Source organism: Manis javanica, chromosome 3, assembly GCF_040802235.1.
Source record: "Manis javanica isolate MJ-LG chromosome 3, MJ_LKY, whole genome shotgun sequence".
Taxonomy (NCBI): Eukaryota; Metazoa; Chordata; class Mammalia; order Pholidota; family Manidae; genus Manis; species Manis javanica.
In genome coordinates, this window is record NC_133158.1 from 82,409,974 (window position 1) to 82,422,647 (window position 12,674).

The 12,674-nt window shown below is 33.4% G+C and overlaps 1 long non-coding RNA gene across 6 annotated transcripts in view; it reads right to left on the reverse strand.

The window, feature by feature from the left end:
* Positions 1 to 12,674, reverse strand: part of LOC118968973 (uncharacterized) — a 38,938-nt gene that overhangs the window by 25,789 nt on the left and 475 nt on the right. The window lies entirely within an intron of this gene.

Here is a 12,674-nt window from a genome sequence, read left to right on the forward strand (position 1 = left end):
AGGGCATATACAATGATTAATGCCCTATTTAGAAGTTATATATAAGAAAAATCCTATCTCCAAAAAAAATGATATGGGGAAGGAAATAATAGACAGGAAATAACTAAGTTATGTTGGGAGTTCATGAATATTATGATGAAAATACTTGCTTTTAGGATATATTCCAAGCATTAAGGTATTTAATCTAATTCTTGAAAACTCATTTTTACTCACTAGGTGAACGTCTGAATTTTTAAAAATATGAACAATTTTAAAGTAGGAATTCAAAAGTACATTTTCCAGAATATGTGAAATTAGAATATAGTGAAATATATCTGATATAAAATACATGCCAATGTAGTCTGGCAGTTTTGGCTGTTATTTCGCTTCTCTGATGATACAGTATATATGGTATTTGGTAAAACACTAATAATATACACTAGAGCTTAAATTTCTTTTAAAAACAAAGCCATGATAGCTTAGTACCTGAGAGATACACAACTTTGAAGGTTTCTACTATCAATACTCAAGAACTTTAGCATCTATGGCAGATCTCTGTGAAGGAACCATTTGATGGGCTTGTGTTTGGAGTCGGCACATCCCCAAAGCACAGTTGTGTTAGAACAACTTAAATTTTGGTGTACACATTAGCATGGCCACAGTGATTGTTAAAATATTGAAATATTTCAGTATTAACTCCAAGTCATGTGGTCCCTCTCATAGAAATACCTTTTCATCCAGCAATGAAAGAATTCATGCTAGAAACCTCTTTTCTATCTCTATGGCCTAGTTTCCCTATTTGGTCAGCATCTGTGCTGGGTTTTAAATACAATTTTATCTCTGGAATTCACTGTCCCTGGAAATCTGTGGAGATAATTCTAGGAATTTCCTCTAAGAGATCCTAATTTGCAGGAATGAAAGTTGGAATCTATCTGTGGAGTAGATCTAGTTTGACCAATTTTGAGTCAATTACTTTGCCACAGAATGATGTATTTTCGAGATCATAAACAATGGCAAGGTTGGTATTAAAAGTGCATTAATTTTTTTATCTTTAAATAAAATAATTTGCATGTTACTTATTTCCTTTAATTTTAATGTTGCCATTATTCATATTTAATTTTATGATTAAAAGTAATTAAATATCAATTCAAATTAGTATAGAAGAAAATGTATTTACTGTATTTAAACCCTTTTTTACTCTTTCATCCTGGAATGCTATAACTTGAATTATAGCAAAAATGCATTGAATATACAGTTTAACTTTATTGGATTAACAGTTGTGTATTGAGATCAATTTATGCTTGATTCTGACTGAAAAGTTATCAATGACAATGAAAATTTAGCTTAAATCACACTTACATTTTAATTATCATAAAATACATGGCAAGTTGTAAGAGAATCAATATAACTTTAGAAAAACAGTGATTTAAATATAAATATCCATTTGATTGAAACTAATGACAAAACATTATTTCATTGAAATTAGGTTTATTCCAAGGAAGAATATCTAATAATTGATTGCTCTAAATGATAGAACATCGATAAATAATGAATACAAATTGTAATGAGAAAATAGTAATGAAAGGATACTGATTTCTTAAAGTAAAACATGTACTAGTATCTCTGCAGATAATTTTTAATAAAAATCGGCTTTCCTAGGAGATGAATATACCTATTCTTGCTTTTGATGTATTTTTATAGTTGGTTCACATCATTGTTCCCAGGTATCATATTTTCGATTATGTTCATAATGCTGACCTTAAGTGAATAATATGTTTTAACCACAAGAGAGGGTTAGAAAGTTATGATATTTTGACTGAGAATTTATTAGGTTGTTCTTCAAAATTCCAGGCAGGGAAAGATGTTGGAAGAATAAACACTAGAGAGATCTTGCAATAAAAAAAATCACTAGAAAACTAATCTTTAATAAAATTCACTCAGCAACTATTCTTCAGGGCCCGCTTATTCAAATTCCATAGAAAAAGAAGTCATGACTTGACTTTTGTTTGACTATAATAGTAACCTTTGCTCAGTGTAGACACAACCATAGAATGCACCATAGGATTTATCTATTTTCCAGTATGGGCCTTAAATTCCTAAATTCAAATATTAGCTAGAAAAGAGATAAAAAGAATGATCATTCTTCTGAAATTTGTTATATCTAGGGAAATGCTGTTAACTTTTTAACAAATCACCCTAAAATAGTATCTTAAAAAAAATAAATAAAAGCTATTGGAAACACTGCCAGTGTTCCTATTATGAGGTAATTTTATTGCATATTCCTGGTATTCTGCTCTTTATAGTATTTATACTATATATGAGTATACATATATAAGAGTTATGTATAAGAATTTTCTCTCTCCATTTCTGCCTCTTTCTGCCCCCTAGTAAAGATGTAGGCTCTCTAACTTTAGGTATGTGTAACTCGGGGAAAATAGTTTCCCAGCCTGGGGCAAATTACTTTTGAAACCAAAATCAGTCAAAGGAAGAAATAAAGTGGGAGAAACCCATTTATTGCTTACAGACAGTCATCCACTCTGCTTGCCCGTGTCACAATCTGGCTACAAAAAGAGCCACCACCCAGCCTCTCCGGTCCAGGTGGTGCCCTTGCTTCCCCACTTAATCACCCACTGATATGGAGATGGACTGCTCTCCATCCCTTGGAAACACCTATTGATATGGAGATTAATTAAAACTAGGTGAGAGATTCTGAAATATTGCAATTTTACCCACAGTATGTTTTTCTTATAATTTGCAGCTGTTTTCAGCAAGCAATTATTGTATTTATCCCTAATCTTTTTGAACTGTGTGATACACTTGTTAAGAGCTGGAGATATTCAGTGACATCCATAAGTTTGATCCTTGTTTTGTCCTCTTGATAACTAAAAGAACAATTTGATATTTATATGATTTTTCATTTGTTTTGTCAACTTTATATTGATTAGGCATTGTCTTGATGATGAGTTTCAGCCTGGGCAAGTTCGCTATGGATTCAGTGTGACCAAAGAAATTGACTGCAAGACTCTCTTTGGGATGAATGGGTCTTACAAAACTGCCATCCGGCCCATCTCTCTCTCCTTCTCCAGCAGCAAGCACACTGGCCCTCCCCCTCACCTCTCAGGTACAGATAAGTCCTCTGTTGCCCAGGTAATTACCCACTGATATGGAGATGAAAGATGCAAATGCACTAAAACCTATTTCTTTACAACTCTGAATGCCTGTTGATATGCAGATGTACTAAAGCCAGGCAAGATATCCTGGAAATATTACAATTTTACCCACATGCATGTAACACTATAAAATGTAGGATCATTTTCAGTTTTAATCATCACCTTTACACCAATTGAGAAGATATACAATTTTCTATGTTAGGCTATTTTTGCATAAGAGCCAGTGGTTTAAGATAAATGTGCACATGTGTTTCGTTAAAAATTTTTAAGGAAAATAGGCCCTTTTTGCTGTAAATAAAAGAACCAAAACAAGAAGTCACAGTAGAAATAATAAATTATAATTATAACTTCAAAATCTCTGTGACCAGTGTATAATTGATCACTGTATATCTGTACCATCCAAAAATGTAATAGCTATATGTAACAATTTACTTTCATATTAATAAATTTAAAATAAAATTTCTTAGTCATACTAGCCATCTTTCAAATGCTTAAGAGTCTATATAGTGCAGAGTTAGGACATTTCCAACATCTCAGGAAGATTTATAAGTCATTGTTATGTGAACTTTAGATGCATTATTAGGTTGGAGAAGATAATTTTAAAAAGTCCATATTAATAAGAAGAAATCATAGTATATTAATATAGTTTTATTTTAAAGTAGCTTTATAGATTTACAGAAAAATTACAAAGATAGTACAGAGCAATCACATATACCCCACACTCAATATCCCATATTATTAGCAACTTGCGTTAGTCGGGTACATTTGTCACAGTTAATAAACGAATATTGATACATTATTATTTAATAATAATAATGGACCATACATACATCATCCTTTTCTCAGATTTCCTTAGTTTTACTGTATGTCCTTTTTCTGATGCAAGATCCCATCCTGGATCCTACCTAACATTTAGTCATGTTTCCTTAAGTTCCTCCTGACTGTGACAGTTTGTCAAACTCTCCTGGTTTTTGATGACCTTAAGAATTTTGAGGTGTACTGGTCATGTGTTTTGTATAATGTTCCTCAATTGGATCTTTTCTGATGTTTTTCCTATGATTAGTGTTATGGGTTTTTGAAAGGAAGACACAGACTTTCATTGTATCATATCAAACGTACGTTCTATTAAAGTGTCTGATACTGTTGTTGTTAATATTGATCACCTAGATGAGGTAGTGTGTGTCAAGTTTCTCTGTTCTAAAATCGTGGTCCCCCCATTTCCATACTATACTCTTTGGAAGAAACTTACTATGCACAGCCCACATAAGGAGTATGGAGTCATGTTCTACAATTTGAGAGCAGAGTATCTACATAAATAATTTGTGAACCTTTTGGATAGAGATTTATCTAGACTATCACAATGCTTTAACCTTTTATAAATGAAAATAAAAATATCAACTTTGATTTTTATTGGCTATGAGGTTTCTTAAGAAAAATTTGCCTACTTGACTATAGGCCCTTATAAGGGATACACCTGATTTCATGAATATCAAACACATTAAATATGGAAATATTTATAGGAATCTCTTCCATTTTTCTTGGATCAAATTTCCAGTGAAATAGTGGGGGATACAGACCATAAATAATTAAGTATAATACAGTATGTCAGATGGTGTTAAGTAGTATGGAGAACATACATCACAGAACAGAAGTAGAGAGTTTTGGGTTACTATTTTAAATAGGGTGTGGTGAGGTTAACATTTGTGCAAAAAATGTATGACAGTGTAAGCCAGAGACTGGAGAAATTTGAAATAGAGCAGTAAGTACAATGACCCAGCATGTTTTATCATTGGCTAGGTGAAAGTATGGCTACTGCAAACAAGCATATGAAACAGACAAAGAAACAACGCCAGAGACACAGTGGGAAGGTGGTGGTAGCTCTGTCATCTAGGCCTTTAGACAATTATGAGAATTTTGGATTTATATCTGATGGAGATAGGAAAATGTTGGATGATATTGAGCAGAGTAGAGACGACCTGGGTTCCATTTTGGGAGTGCTGATTGCTGATTAAATATAGGAGTAACAGAAATATCAATTAGGAGGCTATTGAAACTACATTGGCTAGAATTTGACCTAGAATAACAGACTCTGACCAAAGTGACCTTTCGTAGAAGAGTCCCAGTTTATACTTGTTTTTCTAATGAGTTATTACTTGCATCTTATTTCTTAAGGTGCACCATTTGAGTAACTTTATGGTGATCTTATATGGATTAGTGTGGTAGTGTTGGAGGTGATAAGAACAAGTTATGATCTGTATGTATTTAGAAGATGATACCAAAAGAATAGGCTGATGGCATTGGCAAAGGCTGTGAGAGAAGAAAAAAGGTAAAAAATAACTTCTGGATATTTGCCCTGAGCAACTGAAAGTATAAATAAATAGCAAATTTGTAGTTCCTGTAAGTTGGAAATACTGGAAAGAGAAAAAAAATTTTTTAAAGGTTTTAAAATGCATTTGTTATGTAGTGAGCCATGCAAACTCTGTCTTTCAATGAAAACCATAGTAAAGATCCATATTACTCAAAAGTTTCAGATGTTGCCTTTTAATTTTTGCACCCAACTCTATGTGAGTGATATTGAGAAACTTATATAGATATATCCAATGTATTATCTACTTCATGAAAGAAATTCCTGTTTCTTTTTTCATCTCTCCATAGAACCCTTATGCCTATCAGAATGTGCTAGCACACAGAAAAATATATTAATATTTTTCAATGAAAAGTTAAATGGGTAAGCAGCTCCTTCCTGTCATCTAGCCTCCCTTTCAAATAGACGCTCTCTGAACAGAAATCACTATTTATAATAGAACGTTAGGGTGTTTGTTCAAATTAAAAATAGGAAACTATATATTCAGAAAAAATGTGGAACACTTAAATAAAATTTTGGGTCAAACAGTTGTGCCAAAATTTCACCGAGAAAAGAAGAATATTTAAAATTCCAAAGTGAGTTAACAATGAGTCTATCTCACAGTATTATATTTCCTTATTAAAACATAATTAATTTATCAGTTATTTGTAATGCCTTCAAAAACACCTTGGACATAGTATTTGTGTAGGATAAAGAAAGCCAGGTTGTAATGTCTTCATGGCATTTATTGCATCCATGGGTTTTGGGATATTATTTATGAAGTTGAGAATCATTACAGCACAATGTAATTGTGATATTTCTTGTGGGATACTTGATAATCCGGATTTGCTGAATCAAGTGTAAAGTTGCAAGTAGCTATAAAGCAGATGACTTAAAAATCTTTGCATATCATAACTTGATTTGAAATTCCCAGAAGTAATGGCTTTTGAAGAGACTTGTTCTACACTCAATCAGTGTGTACATGATTCAGAAATATTTTTGACAGAAGAAAGTCCCTTTGAAGCATTAATTTCCATGGAGTGCATTCATTCAACAAGTATAATCTGTAGTGTTCTAATAAGGAAGTATAAATTATATTTACAACTCTTAATTGGTGCTAAAGCAAGAAAAATAGAAGCTCAAAATATCTAAATAGCTAATAAGGAATTAAAGCACAAGTTTTATAAAGTTTTATATAGTCCTAGGAATCAACCTAGACTTCTTTATAAGTTAAATTAAAAGTAAAATGGAATTTACATTGGATAGACTAATAAGAAAATAATGAAGAGATTACTGTCTATTAAATATAAACAGTTTGTTTACTGTTTATCACTGAAGATGTGCTAACTTGTTAATATCCTGCTTTTTTTACCACTGTCACTACATTGTTCTAAGTGAATATTTAGCGTTAGAATAGAGAATTCCTTGCCAGAGGCTAATTTAAAGAAAGATATACATTCATATTTAAGTAATTAATTATCAAATATACTTTAAAAACTTCTGAATAGTTTCGGAGATCCTCTACATATGAAGAATTATTGTAGCAACACACCTTAACCTAGACTGTTCAAAAGGTTGTGCCATTTCCTCAGAAAGAAAAATAATTAAAGCAATAAATATCTGAGTCCTAGAGAAGACTATGTGCCACTTATGTTTCCTTTCTGTGCTTATTTTTGTTTCTCAGAGTTTTAAATCTTATCATGAGGTTAATTTAATACTAAGGGAAGATTTAGTTTGTAAATAAATACTTGTTATTCAAGAAAGAAAACAAATGTCCAATTTGAAGTCCAACTAAAAATTTCAGATTATTTTTCCACTGCATGAAATCAATGTTACCTTTTTTATTTCTCAACAGTGTAACAAAATCCATTTAATTTCTTTTTTCTTCTCCTAGAATTCTTTTCCAGATAAAAGTGGATAGTTTTGGTTATTGAGCTTGGGAACAATGCATAATTTGAAGGAATCTTCAGGACCAGATCAGGGCTATGTTGCTATGGTGATTTTACTAACAACGTAAGCACTCTCATAAGCTCCAGCAATCTCCAGTGTCTTAGAAAGTGCAAACTATACACATCGCTCCTATGTGAAAGGCCAGCAACTTGGGTTTGGAGTACTAGTATTCATAAGACTGCCTAATGTGCCTAGGCTAATGGAATGAGTTTGGCAAATGGTTTTAATTCCTCTAACTCCTCTAATCAGAGGTGTTTTTTGATTTAAGAGATAGAAAATGCATTGTCCTTTGCATATATATGAGGGGAAAATAAAGATTCTGAGCGGCTTGAGGAAAACTTGGAAAATATTCAGTAAAAATGTCTTAGTAGGTGAGGAAATAGTCATAGGGACTTAAATGAATAATTTGAACTCAAGCATATGTATTAGTTAAAATTCTCTGTGTTACAGCAGTGATAGCAACTCAGACCACTTAACCATAAATTAGCAATATAATAGAAAGATGCTGAAGAGGTCTTATACATAAAGAAAGCATTGAAAAATGAGGATAGCATGAAATACCTTTCTGGAATGCTGAGAATTAATTTGACATATTTCTAAAAACTCCTAGTTTCCTTTTTTTTTTCTTTTAGGATTCAATAATTTTAGGATAAAATTTTCAATATCTATAAAGGTAAAATCTCAATCATCATATAAGTTGGTCTCAGGGATGGAAGTGCAGCATGGAGAATATAGTCAATGGTTCTGTAACATCTTTCTATGTTGACAGATAGTAACCGTACAAGTTGGGGTGAGGATTTAATAATGTGTATAACTGTTGAATCATGGGGCTGTATACTGTATATCAACTGTACTTCAATAAAAAAGATACAGTTAGAAAAGATATCAGCAATAAAGAAGTTAAGGATTCATTTTGGAGATGCATTATTATCTTTATGATTTGAGTATATATAGTTTAGCACTCCATTTATTTACTGAGGTCTTTTTTATTTTCTAAAAATAATTTTATTTATAAAGATCTTGGCTGTATTTTAGATTTATTCCTATATACCATATGGGATGCTGTTTCTGTGAGTTGAATTTTTGAAAACTTCATTTCAAAAATAGTTTTGCTAGGCAAAAATACTATTGATTTTTATATTGATTTTATATGTTTTAATTTTGTTTATTCATCTTATTGTATTATCTGTAGTTTTCCATGTGGATAATCATTGCAAAAATATTTTAAAGCCTTTCTTTCCAATTCCTGTATGCTTCTTTATTTTTTCTACTTTTTTTGCCCTGGATAGAACATCTAGTTGAATAGAATCTATGATAGTAGGTAATTTTTTTTTGTTTCTTGCTTTAAGATATTTTTATGTTTTTTATTACATTATTTGTTGCTGATTTTTGATAGATAACTTTTATTAAGTTAAAATTTCTTCATATAATTCTGTTTTACTGGAGCATTTGTCATAGATGAGCTTTCAATTTTGTCTAATGCTTTTTCTTCTGGCTACTGCTAAAATCTTTTTAAATTTGTTTAAAAAGTTTTTTCTTAAAATTAATTCATGTGGCAAAGTTCATAAAAAGATGTCTTTACATTCCTAGGGATAGTCCCACTTAACAATGGTGTGTGTGTGTGTGTGTGTGTGTGTGTGTGTGTGTGTGTGTGTGTGTGTAAATAAACATATATGCATCCATATTACTGGAGTTCTATTATTTTGTCTATGTTTTTGCAATTCTGTTCAGAAAGAGAATTGTCCCACAATTTTCTTTTCTTTCATTGCTACATTACTTTGAGTTTTCGAGACATAGAACTATTAGCAGAACCATCTGTCCACCCATCTATCTATAAAAAGAGATTTATTATAAGAAATTGGCTCCTGTGATTATGGAGGCTGACAAGTCCTAAGATCTGAAGGGTGAGTTGGCAAGCTGGAGACCCTGGAAAGCCAAGAGTGGAGTTCTAGGCTCAAGGCCAATCAGCTTGAGACTGAAGAAGTTCTTATGTTTCAGTTTGAAAATGAAGATAGGAAAAAGCTGATGTCCTAATTCAAAGTCAGGCAGGCAGGAGGAATCCTCTCTTACTTCGGGGAGGGTCAGCCTTTTTATTCTTTCCAGGACTCCAAATGATTGGATGAAGGCCACCCATATTAGGGGGCAGTATGCTTTACTCAGTCTACTGATTTATATGTTGATCTCACCCAAAAAGAGAGACACACACAGAATAACATTTAACCAAATGTCTGTGCACTCTGTGGCCCAGTCAAATTGATATAAAAAATTATTCACCTAAATGCCTTTCTCTATTATTACTATAACATTAAAATGGATAATAAAAATAGTAGCATTTTTGCCTTTTAAAATAATAAATCAACATCTTCCATAAATTAGGGTTTATCAATTTCTTAAGCTTTCAGTGTCACCTCTAAAATATATTATGTAGTCATGGTGTTATCTTTGTGACTAGATTTTTGCTAATGTTACAATTTCTAAAATTACTTGTATTTTTTAGGTTTTCTTTCTTGACTATCAAATCTGCTTATTTATGAGTCTTCTCAAAGAAGTAGCATTTGATTTTGTTGATAGTGTTGAAATACATTTCTAAGTCCAAGATGGAGCTGCTCCTGCCCAGGGTACCACATCAGCAAAGTGAAACTTCATTAATTTTCATGTTTCTATAAATGTTCTGCTTGACCAGAAATGCAATATATCCAGTCAGCCAATCTCCAAAAGTCAAGCCAACTGTGGGCCTCCTCACCCCAAAGAAAGTTGACTGGCCCCAGCTAATTGTATATTTTGTTTGTCTCTTCCTTGTTCTTTCTTCTTTATCCTATAAAAGCTTCCTGCCTTCTGGCCCATTTTGCAGTTTTCTGAAAGGGATATCAGTTTCATGAAGTGTTAAATAAAGTTTGTTTGTATCACCTAAATTGTCTTCTTTAATCATTTTTTATAAACAGCCTTTTGGCAACAAGGAGTGGTATCCAAAGCTGACTGCTTAATGGTGTACAGGACTTCTAGACGCACAGGTGAGACACCTGCTGAACCCTTGGAGTTCACTGTTCCTCTCATCGTTACCAAAGGGTATGAGTAAGTCACTCTTGGATTTGAGCTGTGCCCCACTGTGTCAGCACTCTGATCCAAACTTTACTTCGTGTATGTATGTGTATGTATGTATTATGTATATATATTGTTCCCAGGGAAGTTCTGGGCCCCTGGAAAGTTTCTGGAGTTTATTGAAGTTCTCAAAAGGTTCTGGGATCCCTTTGTTGGGGAGAAAGAAATTTCCTTTATACCTCAAGGTTCTCCTAGCTGGTCTAAGAATCAGATTGACATTAGACAGATTAACGGGAGGAAAAATGAAAGTTTAATTATGTATGTATGAGGAAGCCATGGAAATGGGTTTCAAAGACAGTCAGGAAGAGTGAGGTGTATGTATCATCCTGAGCCAAGGAGAAGAGGGTACAGGTCTGAGACTTCAAAGGAAAAGGGAAGAAATTCACAGGAATATGAAAAGAGTAAATGTTTGTTAAACAAAATATTAAATGGGCAACACAGAAACAATGAGGCACAGACAGAATTTTAACAGACTTAACCACAGCCCTCCCTGTCTGCCACACCTAGTTTACATTATAATATAGCTGTCTAAGGTGAGAGTTTTCCTCCTGGAGTAGTTTCTCCATGTAATTCTTTTTGTACAGTGACGGAAGGATGTCACAGTATCCTCCTGTATTCTTTTGGGCCTTGATGGTTTTTCAGCTCAAAGTAATCTGTATGGCAAAGTGGCACATCTTAGGGAGGCCTGCCCTTGGACCCTTCCCCTTAAAGGTTCCAGAGAAATAACACTGGTAGTGTGCAATGAGTGGAAGCCATTTGCATACTCAAGAAGAGATTCCAGTGTCCACAGTGGGTGGCAGTTGTTAGGGGACTCACAAAACTGTGGAGTTAGTCCATGGCATAAACTATTGGGGAAACTGGGAAAACAAGTTAAGACAAGAATTTCAGACTATTTTGACTATCAAAATCAAAATCAAAACAGGCACAAGTCAAACTATTAAAGACCATCAGTTCATATGCCTCTTATAAAGAAATCTTGTGAAAAAATAATGTATTTATTGCTAGTGGGAATCTCAAAAGCCAAAGATGCAAAATTAGTAGGAATGGGTGAGCATTTAAAAGCTGTTAGAGGGCTTGCCACCAAGCTCTAAGACTCCTGTGCTAAGATAAGTTGGCCACAGACTAAGTTAAACTGACACTAAGTCACTGGCCAAATTCAAGTAAATGTCCATGCACTGAAGCACTGAAGCAAACTGTAAAATACCACAAAATCCCAAACCCAGTGGTACATCCCTTTCAGGTATTAATTTGGTTCTGGAAGACCCAAGGCTTAGCTGAAGAAATGGGATTCTCAGATTTCAAAAAATTGAGTGCTCTACTTTCTGGCACACCTGCTTATTTTATGTCAAAGAACTATGGTCCTGAAAGATAGAGATATCTATAAGAATGGCAAGATCTAACCAAGACAACCGAGATTTACAATAGCCACCATGGGAATGTTCAAATTAGACAAGATTCTTCACTTAAAAAGTGTACTTGAATACAAGGTTTCCCAAGTTAACAAACAGAATGGGATATCTATTTTAATTCATATCAGAGGCTAGAAAAAGGCTTCAAAAATTCCAAAATAGATTTCCATAAAACCTTCATTGCAAAGGTGACATAAAACTTAAAAGACACAAGAGGTACCTAAAACAAAAGACTCTAAAACTGGTGTGACTCATACTACTTCCCTCTATCCTTCTTTATTCGAGTGTTCAATCTGCTACTTCTTTCTCTGAATTGTCTTTCCACTCTGAAGAGACTAGCAGACTGTAAACAAAAGTCCAATAAGTTAATGGCCTTACAGTTCTATTGTTTCAAGACCAGAAACCTAAAACACTCGGACTTCACTTCTTATACCCTCCTTGGGGTCCATCATCAAAACACTGGCATAGAAATGGGTGTCTTTGCAATTAAAGTGGAACACTAGAGAAAACATTGTACTTGAAGGTTTCATCAAATGTTTTCACACTAACTCAAACACACCCCCATATACACCTTGAAAGGGGGTCCCCATATGGGCCCTTCCCAGGGTTGGCAGAAATTCAGGAATTCTCTGGCAAACTCATTCCAATTATTTCCTTAACATCCAGGGGGAAACTAAAATTAAAATTAGTGGAAAACCTTGCAAACTGTGGTAAAACCTGAGC